This window comes from Lygodium microphyllum, chromosome 26, assembly GCF_053477565.2.
Source record: "Lygodium microphyllum isolate KBCC chromosome 26, Lygodium_microphyllum_v1.1.10, whole genome shotgun sequence".
Taxonomy (NCBI): Eukaryota; Viridiplantae; Streptophyta; class Polypodiopsida; order Schizaeales; family Lygodiaceae; genus Lygodium; species Lygodium microphyllum.
The window spans coordinates 18,991,035-19,005,358 of NC_141160.1; the positions used below are offsets into that span (position 1 = coordinate 18,991,035).

At 40.3% G+C, this 14,324-nt stretch overlaps 1 pseudogene; it reads left to right on the forward strand.

Moving 5' to 3' along the window:
* Positions 1 to 13,033: 13,033 nt before the first annotated feature.
* On the forward strand, positions 13,034 to 14,058 carry LOC148013024 (DNA (cytosine-5)-methyltransferase DRM2 pseudogene; annotated as a pseudogene).
* Positions 14,059 to 14,324: the final 266 nt, after the last annotated feature.

A 14,324-nucleotide genomic window follows, 5' to 3' on the forward strand; every position in this document is an offset into this window, starting at 1 on the left:
GAAGACAAAATTTAAAAAAGAGGCACTAAAACCGGTGGTCCAACGAACAAAGGAAAGAATGGTTTGTCGTGAGAAGAGAACTTTGGCTAACTACCATGACTTTGACCTAGCAAGTTCTCTTTGCGAAGTTAAATCAGATTTGAATCTCCTACAATTGATTAAACTTTCTCTAGGAGTATGCAAGGAATTCAAGAAAATCTTGTGTATCGGGTATATTGTAGAACCTTTGGGAGCATAGCTAGAGTGGGAGAAGATTGGTTTGATCATGTTGAAAAGCATTGCCCTAGGATTCCAGCATATGTGGATGGAATATTAGTGGAGCATGTTATCCTGGACACGGGATCCTCCGTCAATATCATAAGTTCAGACTTGATGAAGCAACTAGGACTCAAAATTCAAAAAGACCGCTCCACACTTCTTAGGATGGCAGATGATAGTCTAAGACAATCGAAAGGTTGTATCACTAAAGTCCATGTTACTGTTGCAAGCGTGGAATGCTATCTGGAATTTAGGGTGATAAGGTTTGCAAGACGTCCTAGCTATCGAGTTTTGCTAGGAAGTCCTTGGATTTTACGAAGAGATTGTGAAGTCGATATACACGCTGGTCGAGTGATTCTAGGTTGGGGTGCCCATCATGTAGTAGTAGATGCTTACCCTAAGTCTCCTTAGAGTGAGAGAGCTCCTTTATCCTCCATTGAACTAGAAACAGTAGATGATCCATCTAATAGTGAGACGTCGTCGAGCGATGGATATAAGGAAGGGTCCTTCCTTAGATCAACTAGCAGGTCGGGAAATCTATTCATTTATGGAGTGCTTTGCAAGGTATAACCAAATGGCGATTGCTGAGCAAGGCAAGCTAAAAATCGATACCTTTGTGTATCATGTGATGGCATTTGGGTTATGTAATGCACCATGTTCATGGTAGAGAATAGCCGACAAGACCTTTGTTGACATTTTCTTGGAGGAGTTGAAAGTATTCATTGATGATCTGGGGGTAGACACCATGAGGGATAGATAGTTAATTATCTACGGAAGTGTTTTTAGTGTTGCAAACAATTGTGCATAGCTCTCAACCCATGGAAGTGCATCTTTGGAGTTTCTTATGGGCTCTTGTTAGGCCATGTGGTCAGTTTCGTAGGGATTGCAACTGATCTTGAAAAGATCAAGGTCATAGTTGCCATGAGTCCACCGCGTACTCCAAAGGAAGTGCATAGCTTTCTGTCATTGGTAGGGTATTATCAGAGATTTATCAATGCCTTGGAAGAAAGAACATTGCCATTGACAACCTATTATCTTTTAATTGTCAATTTTCATGGAGTGATGCTTGCAAAGTATCTTTGGATGATGTAAAATAGAAGCTTGCCAAATCACCTGCTTTAAAAGTACCTAAAAGGGGTGAAATATTCTATATAATTTTGAGCAGCAACTATGTATAGTATCAACTACTGTTTGGCCCGAATTCGGGAGGAAAAGTGGTACCATCCGATAGCTTTTGCTAGTCAAAAGTTGGGCATATAAGAAATTAAATACATCTATATGGAGAAGTTGTGTCTTGCTATGGTATTTACGACCAATAAGTTTAGGCACTATATTCTTTATGAGAGGGTGGCTTTTTATATGAAGATGGAAGAGCTTTGATTGTTGTTGAATAAGTTACAGCTGCCTGATCGTTTAGAAAAGTGGTTAATCACTTTGCAAGATTTTGATTACAAGATTAAGAGCAAGCCGCCAAAGCTTCAGGGCATTGTCGAGTGTCTTGTGGATTTGGGAGAGCCAAAAGAGGTCGTGGCTAAAGGAAGTGATATGAAACATTGTTTAAGAGCGATACGGCATCTATTCCCTCCTGGTATGGTGCTATAACGCACTATCTTTCTATGGGAGAGACTGGAGCTACTCTATCAAAACCCGAGAAGAGGAAGATTAAGCAATAGGCATTGAAATTTTCCTTGATTGTAGGGGCAGTATATCGGCAAGGTGTTGATGATATCTATCGCCGATGTGTAATGCCTGACAAGTTTCCCTTCATTTTGGAAGAGTGCCATGACTTCACTTGTGGAGGGCAATTTTCTCGTCAGTTGACAGCATAGAAGGCTTTACGAGCTGGTTATTAGTCGCCGTCCATCTTCCAGGACTCATTTGACTATGTTAAGAGATGTGATACATGTCAAAGGCATGATAGTTGAGAGAATAGGAAGCATCCACTTACACCTATTATGGCTATCCTTCCATTTGAGAAGCAAGGCATAAATTTTGTGGGACCTATTACCCTCTTGTCTACTACTTAGAAAAGATATATTATAATAGAGCAACTGATTACTTTACAAAGTGGTTAGAAGCACAGGCGATGAGGCAAGACAATGCAAAAGAGATTGCTAGTTTCCTACTTGAGCAGGTCATCTGCTTTTTTGGTCCCCCAAAGGAAATAGTATCAGACTGTGGAACTCATTTTTTGAATAAGGTAATTAGAAGCCTGACTAAAGCGTGGAGCATTAAGCATAACAAGATGACCCCCTATAATCCGCAAGTCAATGGACATGTTGAAAGTACCAATAAGCAGCTTGTGGGTATCCTATCCAAGATAGTCTCTGAAAAGAAACGGGACTAGGATACAAAATTATATGTGGTGGTTTGGGCGTATAATATGATGTTTAAACGAGCCATTGGCCACACCCCATTTGTAACATTTTGGTCATTAAAATAGCCTCCCCGTGCCTACTCTCTTCTTGGCACATGAACCCTACTCTCAAAGGTAAAATTTTATTTATTTATTTATTTTGAAAATGAATGCAAATTTCTTTATCTCTCTCTCTCCCCGTCAACTGGATAAGAGAAAGAGAGAGAAAAAAAAAACAAGCGCACCACTTGTGTGGCAGAGGGAGCCATGTGGCCCCTCCCCATGGTAGCCAAGTGGGGGGCGGCATGGTTTCCCGCCCCTCCACCTAGCATATAGCCTCCCCCCTCCTCACCTTATAAAGGCAACCCCCCCGAGGCTGTGACAGTCATTGCCTCCCCTCCTTCATCACCACTATCTTTGTTGTTGTCCTCCTCCCCTCCTTCTCACCAATGAGCATCAGCAGTAGCATCATCATCATCCCCTGTAGGTCCATCATCTACAATTTGTGGGGAGAAAGAAGAAAAAAAATCGTTTCAGAAGAGAGAGAGAGAGAGAGCTTTGGAAGGTTCTAGGAACCTTCCAAGCACCCCTAGCTTAGAGGGAGTTTTCCCCTCCTTCTCGGGATTGGCAATTTGGATTTTTGAAGGTGTTGCAGGCCGTGAGAGCTTTTGAAGAAAAATTTTTGGGAAGCCTAAGCAAATTTTACCTCGTGTGCGGCCACTAATTTCCTACGAAATGTGGCACCTAAGAGGCGCGCATTTAGCAACCATGCGAGTAAGTCCAATCGAGACGGCGCCGTCGCCACTAATGGGATCTCAACCAATGGGAACCAGGTTGGACCGATAGAAGTTCTTCTCAATTCTATTGTCCTACCAATTAGGACACACTATGTCGAAATAAGGGAATTAAGATTTCGACGAATTCCCGATTCAAGCGGATCGTCAATTGCCAATTCGCAATTGTGGTTCCAAAGTTGTGCAACACAACTTGGGACGGAAAAATTCTTTTGTTCTTCCAGGAAGGGGAGACTTACATACTAGGATAAGGATGTCCTAGTGGACCCAATGCGCAAAAACATTTAGGAGTTCCTATGAAGACCTAGTCGATGCTAAGGTCGTTGGAAAGGGCGGATCACCAATCCATAACTCGAAAAGCATGAGTTGAATTGGCATTCGACTATGTAGATTCTTGTTCCTTACAAGCAAGGACGAACTTAGGGAAAACCCCAATTCCCAAGGTATCGGATCTTTCGGGTTGCAATTGACCTAAGGAAGAATGCTAAGGGTATTCAGGAAAGGAACTTCACCTTAACAGGAATGTTGTACAAACCACCAAACTTGTCTATGTTTGAAACAATAAGACAATGTTAGCCTTGATCAAATCAGGATCAAGGGGAAGACCACTGAGATCATTTAAAGAATCTAGAAGAAATTTGTTAAATTGACCTTGCGAAGCCCTAACCCAAGGGGGAGAGCGAACTTTATGGTAGTTGATTTATGCTAAGCATTTTGCTTGGAACTGTTGAAATGGTTTTAACAAAGGTTGATCTTGTTAAAGATGGAAAAAGTGATTGCTAGGCAGAGTGGTTACTTGATGGATTAGGAAGGGATGTTTTCCTAGTTAAAGGATGTTAGGTTGGTTCTTTCAGCTTGATTGTTTTCGAAAGGATACTTAACGATTGGTTGTGGTTTTGAATGAATATCCAAGTGATTATATTTTCATGGTGAGAACTGTAGGGATAAATTGCCATGGGAACAAAAGGGATGTTTTTCCTAGTAAATGTTATTAGGCTAGTTGCTTCAGCTGTGGCTGATTTCCTAAAGGGATAATTAAGGAAGGATGGCGCTAGCTACCCCTCGTGAACCACCAAACCCTAACCAAGGGGGTTATGAATCCGCGACGGAAATGTGGACCGAACCTGCAGTGAGAGGTCTCTCTGTGGAAATTACTTGGCTTAGAAGGATGCTTGGGTGCCAGGGGAGACTCTGGCCATAAATCCCAATGCCTGCGGACCCTACACAAGTGTTCTACGTGACCCGAGATAGGATCTCGAGGCCTTGATATGAGTTACAATGCAGAATCCTAGTAGGATAAACCTTCGGGTTTTTATTTCCGGGAGACGGAAGGTTATTTCTGCGGAGGCAGAAAGGGACACTTAATTCTCTTGTATGGGCGGGAGACAAACATTAATCTGAAGATAAGGAAGTGTTTGATCTTGTTTTATCTTGTCTTTGTGTCTGTGCCCTAAATTACGTAAAGGAACCTATGATTAATGGGTTAGTTAAGGAAGTTGCTTTTATGTGTCAAACATAATGTAGTAGGTAATTAGATAACTAAAAAAACCCCCAAGGGAAGTGTGGTGGATGTGACTGTCAAGTCCATCCTATGGCAAGGTGGTCTAGGTTAGTTGAGAGCTTTCCTCAATGGAATTTATTTGATGCGAATGTTAGATAGACAAGGACCTTAGAACTTGTAAGTTAAAAACCTGATTCATGCCATTTTAGGGGACCGGATGTAGCTAAACGTGGGATGAAGTGGTTGCATGATCTAAAGGTGAAGAAGTATACCTTTAAAAAAAGGCAATTAGTTTTGTATTATGATGCACGTAGAGAGTTATTTTTAGGAAAGCTAGAACCTCGTTGGGATGGCCCTTACAAGATTATTTCGATAGGTAAAAATAAGTCCACGGTTTTATTAGCTAATCTACAAGGAGTGGAATTTAAGAATAAGGTTAATGTGAATAAGATTAAACCTTATTGTTTCTAAATATGCTAACGTGTTAAATGCATTGCAGGTCCATGTTGGGGCTGCTTTGAGACCTGCAGGAGTGCTAAACTGGTCAATGGGGCAGTTAATCCCTTGTTTGGAGCACCCATATCTAGAGCCAAGATATCATCAGGGGAGGCTTATCTGGTGGAGCAAGGGATACAGAGTGGTTGAGCAAGAAGACGGTACCTTTGTGTGGGAGATAAAGTTTTCTACTATCATTGTTTACAAATCTTGACAAGCATCCCTGTTGAGTTTAATGAAGAAGGTGGGATGGAGCCGTCGGTTCATCCTCTAAATATGTTGAATTTTGATTATCATAATTATGAAGAGAGCAGTTCCTAATAGCTGGCTGTGTAAGTCCATTGTGGATGTACACGTTATACTCTCGGGGGGTTCACTATATATATTTCTGTATATAACATGCGTTCATGGCCTATTTATAAATATCCTAATCTGTGAATTTTTCTTGAATATAACACAACCCTTTTCTATTCAATCTGTAAGTAACCCCTTTATATGACACCCTTCTGTATGTTGAAAATATATAAAAATGGTATTTTAAAAACCCCTTATTTTGAACTCACGTTATATATATATATATATATATATTCATGAGTGACCGCCTGAGGTTATACTTTGATGGAGCAAGGGAGACTAATAGAAAAGGGAGTGTTGGAGTAGTTATCCGAGATCCCCAACGTAGAGTTACAATGAAATTAGTTGGGGTGGGATTCACTAACAACATGGCGGGGTATAAAGCCTTGATTATGGAATTGGATATTGCCAAGAAAGGTGGCATTCAGCGAATGTTAGTAAAAGGGGATTCCCAGATGATCTTAAATCAAATTAATGGGACATATACGGTCCAGAATCCTATCCTTCATATGTATCATCGAGCTGCTATAACCCTACTTGATGAATTTGAGAGCATATCTCTTCAGCTCATTCCATGTTATTGGAATCAGTTTGCGGATTCATTAGCCACGTTATTTGAATCAGTTTGTGGAGTCATCAGCCAATTTTGCTTATGAGGAGGACCTCTTTTTCAATTGTGGTCCTAGTCCAGATGTTGTTATTGATAATGAGACGAGACCTGGTTGCTTGTGGGGAATGTTATCAGACCACGCGTTATATGGCAGGCAATGGTTGATATGGGTAATGAGGAGAGTAGCCGAGACCCATCTACCACTATTATCTTGGACCCATAGGTTGATTCGATGACATGTTATGCGTACGCCTCTTGCTATATATGCAGGAGGTATGGGCCATAACTTGATGCATTTAGTTTAGGGTTGATCGCCCTTTTTTTTCCCCTTGGAGTGGAGCGTGTGTTTCTATATTGGCCTTCTTCCAAGGAGGGATCTATATGAGTAGGATTGCTAGATTCTTTAGGCCAAGAGGGCCAGTTGTTTTCAGGTTTTAATGATCTATTTCTTTAGGCCAAGAGGGCCAGTTGTTTTCAGGTTTTAATAATCTATTTCTTTAGGCCAAGAGGGCCAGTTGTTTTCAGGTTTTAATGATCTATTTCTATAGGACAAGAGGGCCAACTAGTTCGCAATGAAATGTGCTATTTCTTTAGGCCAAGAGGGCCATTCATCTGTTTGGTGCGGGTAGAGTTAATGGTTTTTTGTTGTAGTGATTGCACCATACAGGTTAATGAAGTCGCTAGAGGGAGCCTTTGCTGCGAAGGAGCTTCTTGTGGCCATTCCATGTGGTTTCGTACCCTTTCCGAGTCTTTTCCCTTAAGCAATTAATGATATATGTGTGTGTAATGGTTACTTTCTTTTGTTTTTTGGGGATTGGCACTCAAGGCATGAAGTCCCAGGATTAGGCTCTATATGTCTGGGGGAGGACTAAGTAGTCATTGCCTCCTGCAAGGCATTGTGAGGCATTGTAAGACCTGTTTTAGATGGGAGTTCTAGTGACCCTATTCTGGTAACCTGCTAGGCGGCCGTTCTAGGAGTTTCTGTTAGTTGTGAGGCAATTAGAGAAGCCTACTAAAATAATGATGGAGAGAGACAAGACCCTTCAGTATTTCTCTCTCTTCCCTCTCTCTCCTCCAGCAAGGGGCAGTTCCTACGTGTGAAGAAGAATGAAGCCCAATTGGTGAATGCTTATTCAGTGTGGTACTAGATTGCTTCTAAAACAAAGGTGGGCTAAAGATGGAAATGTGGAGGTGGTCTGAGCATCAAAGGGGCCTTGGTTTGTAGACCGCAACAAGTTTCAAAACCCAAAATAAAAAAAGATACACGGTAATGTTATTTTTACAAAGGATATGGCTCTTTTTTTGCATTTGATGAGGTTAGCAATGTTCCTATGGGCTAAAAATTGATGGACATATTGTTTGCTACTATTTTTAGTATTTCATAATTAAAAAATCAAAATATATACACTTAAAGTGTGGAAAATAAATGGGAAAAACTCGAAAACCATGGTTTTTAAAGTAAAAATGGGGTTTTTGGGCTTAAAATCGAAAAAGCATGAAACAAAAAACCAATAAAAGCTACATGTTTGCTATCCAAGGACTTAAGAGTCATAGCTCTGAAATACTGCTAATTATCTTCCATTTTTAATGATAAAAAATAAGGAAAATTAGGAAAAATCACTCTTTAAAAGGGGAAAAAATAGGGAGCGGTTGAGGAAAATTATGGATCTGTCTGTGAGTGTATAATGAGAATAAAGCATGAGGGGTTGACTCAGGTTACCCCCACTTATATGTTTTTGTGAGTATTTACTACTTATTTCGTGAGAAATACACATGAAATCACCCCTTTACCTATGCAATGAGGCAAAACCTTAAATGATGGTAAGGGGGGAGGGAAGTTTGAGTGCTGAAATATAATATAAATTTTGATGTATTTGCTTCATTATTCATATAGGATGGCATTAAGTTAAATAAAGGGAAGTACAGCACAAGTGTAAGACTCAATGTGTTCTCTCATCGCAGCAATTACGCGTTAGTATATGGAAACATGGAAAAAATGGATGTGCACAATGCACGAGGCTGTTTTCCAATTGTTTGAGCACATAATCATATACACATTTGCATCAAGCATCGTTAAATGGTATCAATTACAAACTCCTCGATGCATAGCACTTGGTTTCTTTAGGACTTGACCCACGTAGAGAGAGTGAGAAAACCGGCTATAGGTCTAGACAGTGGGTCAAAGGGGATCGATAAGTGAGAATCAGTGCATTCCTGGAACATTAAATATATTAGCACTAAGAGTGGAGTTTGTTTCTAATGTTTTTTGTGTGGAAGCAGTGCATCAAGGGGCCAATCCCCAAGATGTAGGAGAGCTGCAGTAGGGCCACAGTCGGTGGGGTGCCGTGTGTGTGTAATATGTGGTGTTTAATTCCAATATATGTATGATCTCCCTCTCAGGAGACGAGAAAAGGAAACATCCATTGGATTACAGACTATAAATGTACAGTGATTAGAGTTTAGGATAGTGTATCCCTCGACAGACGCTCCTAGTCCGCGAGGCCGTGTGGTGTGGTGGGGTTGTCTGTTGAGGGCATGAGGTCCGGGTAGTGCCTTATCGGTCCATTTTAGGTCCCAGCGCCATCTTCCAGGATGCATTCAAGTACGTTAAAAGATATGACATCTGTCAATGACATGATAGCCGAGAGAATAAGAAGTGACAACTCACTCCTATTATGGCCATCCTTCCGTTTGAGAAGTGGGGGATCGGCTTTGTGGGCCCTATTACTCTGTCGTCTACTACACAGAAACTATATATTATCATAGTGACTGACTATTTTACTAAGTGGTCAGAAGCACGTGCAACACGGAAAGATGATGCAAAGGAAACTACCAGTTTCCTATTAGAGCAAATAGTATGTCGATTTGGTCCACCAAAAGAAATAGTATTGGACCAAATCGATAAAAAGTGATAAAAATCCTAACTAAGGCTTGGCATATCAAGCATAATAAAACAACCCCCTATAACCCACAAGCCAATGGGCAAGTCGAGAGTTCCAACAAGTAGCTTGTGGGCATTCTGTCTAAGGTAGTATTGGAAAAGAAATGAGATTGGGACAAAAAGTTGTATGTGGCAGTGTGGGTACACAATGCAACATTCAAACAAGCTATTGGTCACACCCCATTCAAGTAAGTATATGGAGAGGAGTGTGTCCTACCTCTAGAGATCGAGTTGCCAATGATAAGATTCGCGATCAATCATTCTTTGGGTGACGGGCATGCCCTCTTAGAGCGCTTTACGACTCAGGCACACCTCGATGAGATTAGATCGCAGAGCTTGCTACATTAAAAGGTGACCAAGCGTTAGATGAAGCAGCTCCATGATCTAAAAGCAAAGAAATACACTTATAAGAAAGGATAGCTAATGTTGTACTATGATGCGCGTAGAGAGTTATTTCCAGGAAAGCTGGAGCCCAAATGGGATGGTCCTTATAGGATTTTCAGGATCTGGAAGAATAAATCCACAACATTATTGGCAGATCTATGTGTGACTACAACATTATTGGCAGATCCACAACATTATTGGCAGATATAATAAGGCAGATCCACAACATTAGCGTAGTTTAAGAATAAGGTTAATCTTAATAATATTAAACCTTATTATATCTGACTACGCTAATGACATAAGTGCCTTGCAAGTCTACGTGTGATTGATCAAACATCTACAAGGAAACAACGATAGAGGTTGATGGGTTGACTGATCCCTTATTTGGAGCACCCATACTTAGAGCAGCAATATCATCAGGGAAATCTCATCTAGTGGAGTAAAGGCTATTAAGGTCTTCTGTCATCGCTGTTTGTAGATTTTGATGAGTGTCGTGTAGTCTTTAATGATTGAGGTGGGATGGAGCCATTAGTTCATCCTCTCAATATGTTGAATTTTGACTATCATAATTACATATAGGGGGGTTTTGGATGGTTGGCTGTGCAAACCCAATGTGGACATACACATTATATTCTAATGGGGCATTTAGGGGCCCTAATAAAAAAGGGAGTGTTAGAGTAGTTATCGGAGATCCTCGACATAGAGTTAAAATGAAATTAGCTACTTATCTCAGGGTAGGATTTACTAACAACATGGCAGAGTATAAAGCCTTGATTATGGGACTGAATATTGCCAAGAAAGGTGGTATTTGGCAGTTGTTAGTAAAAGGGGATTCCTAAGTGATCTTAAATCAACTCAATCAAACATATACAGTCCATAATCCTATTCTTCGTATGTATCATTGAGCTGCTATAATCCTACTTGATGAATTTGAGAGCATATCTCTTTAGCTGATTCCATGTTCTTGGAATCAGTTTGCTGATTCACTAGCCAATTTCACTTATGAAGAGGACCTCTTCTTCAACTGTGGTCCTAGTTTGGATGTTGCTCTCTTGATAATGAGACAGGACTTGGTCGTTTGTGGGGAATGTTATCAGACCGTGTGTTATATGGCAGGCGATGGTTGATATGGGTGATGGAGAGGGTGGCCGAGACCCATCTACCACTATTATCCTAGACCCATAGGTTGGTCAGAAGACATGTTATGCGTACGCCTCTTGCTATATATGCAAGGGATATGGATCACAACTTGATGCATTTAGTTTAGGGCTGAGATCCATATTTGTCCTCTTGGAATAGAGTGTATTTTTGTATATCTTCCTTCTTCCAAGGAGGGATCTATATGAGCTGGTTTGTTTAATTTCTTTAGGCCAAGAGTGTCAATTGTCTTAAGGTTTTAATGTTTGATTTCTCTAGGCCAAGAGGTCCAATTAGTTTGTAGTAAAAATGTACTATTTCTTTAGGTCCAGATGGTCTTATGTCTTTTGGTGCAGGTATGGCTAATGGTTTTTTGTTTTAGTGATTGCATCATACATATTGATAAAGTCGTTGGAGGAAGCCTTTGCTGTGTGGAGGAGCTTCATGTGGCTTTTCTAGGTGGTTTTGTCCCATTTTCGAGTCTTTTCTCCCTTAAGTAAATAATGATACATGTGTAATGGGGTACTTTCTTTTTGTTTGTTAGGGACCGACACTCTAGGCATGAAGTCCCAGGTTTAGGTTCGATATGTTTGTGGGAGGTATGAGTAGTCATTGCCTCCTACAAAGGCATTGTCAGACACTGATAGATATATTTTTGAAGTTCTAGTGACCCTCTTCTGCTGACCTACAAGGCGGCCGTTCTAAGAGGTCCTATTAGTGTGAGGCTCTGATTGCGCCAAAGTAGATCTAATAGAGCGGCCTAACGATGTCCGAGACAGCTCTTGGCCTGCCATGTCTCTGAATCTCGCCATTTGATCTGGAGACATGCACGTGAAGATATCCTGCAACTCCTCATCGCTCATCCCTCGACTCATCCTAATGATCTAAGTATCCACAAAGGTCACCTGTATAGACAAAAAATAATGTTAGCATAATCAATTTAAATCATACAAAGCATGATAATATAAATCTTTAAAAAATGATCTTACTTAAAATGCATATCTTATGTACCCTTATAAGCAATTAGTCAACGAATTGAGTAAGTGGTGCTCCAAGTATGAAATATCATATTTATACTTTGAGAAAAAAATTGGATGGCATCAACTTTTGTTTAACTTTCTTTGAAAGTGGTCAACATTCATTGTGTAAGCATGAATTGTGCATGTGTCCTGACTCCTAATGCAAAGTTAATCATTTTTTATCCCTTGATACAATACCATAGTAAACCCTCTAAAATGTAATATCATTGTGGAAAATTATCAAGTTGATTGCCAGTTTTCCAAAATCTACAACATTATTAAACATTGCAACCTTTTGTCAGCCCCGGAACACCTGCCAATATCAAAATGTGCTTGTTCACAAACACACAGAACAGACATAATAGGAAGGGAGGTGTTTATTGTAAGCTTGATGGATTGGCTAGCGTTAGAGGTTAGATGGGAAACTCATAAGTGTTATTAGATTTGGAGAAGAATTCCACCACCGTGCTCAGAAACATATTGGGTCTTTGTATGTGAGTAGAATGGGCATTCTTAGGGGAAGTTGTGGCAAGCTTGGAGGGGCCAGGGTGGTGATTAGATTGAGAGAAGAATTCATAGCCTGAAAGGATAATAATTTGCATATACCATGCTCAAGACATGCCCTCTCTTTGGTATGGAAGCAAGGAACATGATTCCCATCTTATGTATTTACGGGGTCCTTTCTCAATCCTTTGTCTATGACTATGCATATTTGGACCTTTGAAAGAAATGGCATGGTTCATTATGTAAAATGCAGTATTGTTTTTGTAAAATGGTCTTCAAATATTCAAAGCCCACATTATCATCAATGAAACAGAGCAAGAGTGTGAGGGGAGGCAGGGATGCATAATCACTTGATTTCTCCTTCATTGCAGGGCAAGAAGATTCCTATGGCAAGAGAAGTTGAACACTCATTTAAAATATCCAAGAGTGTTCAAATAACTAGACATGCTAGACCCTCACGAGGTATTTGTACCAAAATATACTGGATAGATGAAAGAGCCCTTAAGCTATGGTACTGTTACTTGGGCCTTAAGACAAAGATCAGCATTACTCCTACTCTAGACTTGGATGAGACTGCCAGTGATGACTTGAGTGTTTTATGGATCGAGACTCAATCTATGAATGGAAAAACATCATGTCCACATCTAGGTTCTATCCCACCTTTCAAGTTCAAGAAGGACATGGGGTTTGGAATTCTTGGCTTTTTTAAAGGCATGCCAAAACCATTGAATAGTTTGATGGAAGGCCCTCCCTTTTTCTATTTTGAAAATGTTGAGAACGTTTCCAATTCAGAGTGGGAGACCATCAAAGGGCATTTTAATGGCATAGATCCAGAGTTCACAGACTCTAGATATTTTTAAGCATGCTTTAGGCCTCATGGTTATGTTCATAACCTTCTAGTAGATGGAAGAAGGTTGATCCTTCCCCCTGCTCCCATGACAATCTTTGAGGTGCTTCCAAAAACAAAGAAGTATTGGCCCCCATGGGATCCGAGAGAGAAGATGAATTGCATAAACACATGACTTGTCCCTAGCACTCTATGTGGACTCATTTTAAAAAAAAAATCTTCCCACAAAGAAAGTGAGATACCTTCTTATCTTCAACAGGAGATTGTCCTGGCATGCAAAAGATGTAACTTGGTCTGGATTAGCCCAGGCCAAGCTGCCCCATTTGAACCCCATGAGATTGAGCTGGTGCTTGGATATGATCGTGACCACACTCAAGGCTGCTCTACCCTTTCAGATCGTTCTGATGCATTGGGCAACTCATTTCAGGTCAATACTATTGCATGCCATCTTTCACCACTAAAAGAATTTATCCTCAAGGTTTAACAATTCTGTCCTTATTCTCGAGCCTTGGTGGGGTAGAAGTGGCATTGCACAAATTGGGTATAATTTTGAAGGCTATTGTTATTGTGGACATCAATGATAAATGCAAAAACATAATAGCGAGCTGCTAGAACAAAGTTGGCCAATTTCAAATGGAGGATGATGTTAGACATATTACAGATGATAAGTTGGCTAAGATTGTGGATGCAGTGGAAAAGATTGATGTCATAATTGGGGGAAGCCCCTGCAACAATCTCTCAGGCAATAATAGAGTAAGAAGGGTAGGCTTGGGTGGAAAAGAATCCTGTATTTTCTTTGAATTTCCTAGGATTCTGAATAGTTTAAAGCATATCATGCAAGCAAGAGGTTACTTTTGAGTTGTTCAAAACTGCAATGTAGAAAAGAAAAGGAGGTGTAATCTGTATGAGATTTGAATCATTTTTGGTCCTTGGTAGCCTTGCAGGCAACCTTCTTGAATACTAATAGTGGCTTGCCTTTGACAAACAACCAATTTTTTTTTACATGTCCTTTGTTATTGTTGTTAAATTTATGGGACCCAAACTCTCAAATCAACCTTCTACTGGCAACGATTGTGCATGATCTCGTGGGGGTGTTAAAAACCTTTCATGTAACTTGTAGCATT